Here is a 2,428-nt window from a genome sequence, read left to right on the forward strand (position 1 = left end):
GCATGTACCATCCTTTGGGGGCAATGAGCTAAGTACACTTGATTCCAATTGGCCACTGCTTTCTGCTCTGGCAGAGGTCCAGCAGATGTTCTTCTAAGATGCCACGGGGTATCTGATGCCTGTGACCAAACTTGGACATGTGATGCAGCCTCAGATGCTGATAATAGTGATGGGATGTGTCACATGGTGAGAAACCGCCCGGAACGCACAATACAACATATAATGGTCCACATGCACAAACGGCCATAGATACATTAACTGCACTGGGCCGCTTCATGTATGCCTGGATTGTAAATCACACGGTTTCTAACTTCTACCAAGCAAGTCGTGACATAGATCTCACCTGCATGACCGGACACATGTGAATGGCATTTCCTTGGATCACAGGCTGCATAGCTGAGAGTTGCAAGATAAAGTGAAGGGCTCAAGCGAGGGCTGTATTCCTGGCGTGTGCAGAGGCCAAAGGGTGTTGGAAGGCTGGGGAAAGTAGTAATACACAAGAGGTCGGAGTGTGCGGGAGTGGTCGGGAGAGGTGCTCCTATACTTTTTATTTTTAAGTTTCACTGTCCCTATACATTTATTTTAAAAAGAAACCATTCCGGAATGGTTTCGTTTTAAAACAAAACTGTAGGAAGAAGTTGTAGCTTGCACTTCAGTGCACTGCACAGACCATTCCCTTAAATAGCAGGTGTGTTTGTTTGGGAGTTTGGATTGTGTGTGGGACGGGGCGCAGCAATGGGGTTGTGGAGAGCGGGGGCAGAAAAGCAGGGAACATAATTCCTCTACTTCTTTTTGTACACTTTGTTAGGCAGAATTATATGCAGTACCCTTTGGGAACACCACACACAATGAAGACTACAGGTGACAGTACAAATTCACCTTTGGTACAAGCCTGTACTACACAGTAAAGTGGTAGCAATGGCTGAGCAACCAGACTTATCTCAAGAGTAAGTGAGCAGCATCAATAGTTACACAAAGGACAGCAATTACTATGATTCAAACAAACACTGGCTCAAGGTTTCTGAGTAAAAGAATATACATTTATTTACACATCAGTTGTAAAACATTTCACTAAAGTAAAGCAGTTGAAAAATCACACCCTTAATACACTACACCACACCCAATATATTCTGGACAAGTTAGGCTAAAAATGAAGTGTGAGCAAAATGACACTCTGGCAAAATGGCAATTTAAAAGGGAGGGGAAGACAAAATTAGGAAACAATTGAACAACACCAACAAGTAAATAAGCAAGGCAATCTAGAAAAATGAACTACAGTGAGGAAATCAGATTCAAACAGGGCCTGGCCCAAAGTCAATGGGTTAGAGTCTTTTGCTCAAGATCACACAGTTCAGGGTAGAACGCGGTTAAGTCTTTGCCAAGAGTTCAAGACGAAGTTAGTCAGCAGAAAAGTTAGTTCAAAGAATGGAGAAGGGCAAGCCCTCAGATTGGCAAAAGGTTTCACACTCTTTCACCGTGGCTGATCGAAACGGACAACCGGATTTGAACTGTACCTTAAATGGAGAAGAAGGCTGTAGCTGAGGCGGAAGTTCCTGGCAGGTCCTGCAGGCTCACGGTTCCTGAAGCGACTGTCGGAGTGACACAAAGTAGGAAGACTCGAGGGTCCTGCACTGCCCAGGGAAGAAACCAGGAGCAGAGCAAAGCAACACATAAAAGGTGTGCTCTTTAAAATGCAAGCAGGGTCCGTTCCTCCTGGCTATCCGGTTCACTGTAGCTCTGTACAGCAAATTTGACCAGAGAAGGGAGACCTGGCGAGCAGTTTGGCAAACTGGTTGTTCCCACCAGCTCAAGGGCAGAGGATTCCTTGAAGATCTTCCCTGTCGTTAGAGTATGAAGATTCGGACCTGCAGCAGGGCTTCACCGGGCGGTTCAGTCATTGTAGGGGTCCTCTTCTGTCAACTCCTCTTCGGTTCTTTCATTCCAGTGGCGACTCTGCCTTTCCAGACCTCCAGACCTGCTTTTTATGCAGTTTTCCCCCATTCACACAGCCTGGCTGTCAATCACACAGCAGGGTGGCTGTCCCGCCGGGACAGTCACCACAGCTAATCAGATCAGAGTGTGACATGGGTCTCCAAAGAGACCCTGTGCAGGGAGTACCAAACCCCTCCCTCACATCCTGTCCCCCCAGACATACAGGTGCCTAAGGACCGCTTCTGTGTAGAAGCCCGTGAAAGGACGGTGACCAAAGGAACCAAACCTGGTTTGGCGCACAGAGAAAAACACAAGAAAGTCTTTTACAAAAAGAAATGGCGAATAAACCCAGCCTGAACCGTATAAAAATGTATATGGTCTAGCAGCTTTAAGTTCGAGGCTACCAAGATAGCCTAAAACAATACCAGGGCTATTTAAGATAACCGCGGTAGGAAAAATAGGGTAGTTACCATTGCCACCAGCCAAGTCTTAATGA

The sequence above is a fragment of the Ambystoma mexicanum genome, chromosome 1q, assembly GCF_040938575.1.
Source record: "Ambystoma mexicanum isolate Mex_15411 chromosome 1q, UKY_AmexF1_1, whole genome shotgun sequence".
Taxonomy (NCBI): Eukaryota; Metazoa; Chordata; class Amphibia; order Caudata; family Ambystomatidae; genus Ambystoma; species Ambystoma mexicanum.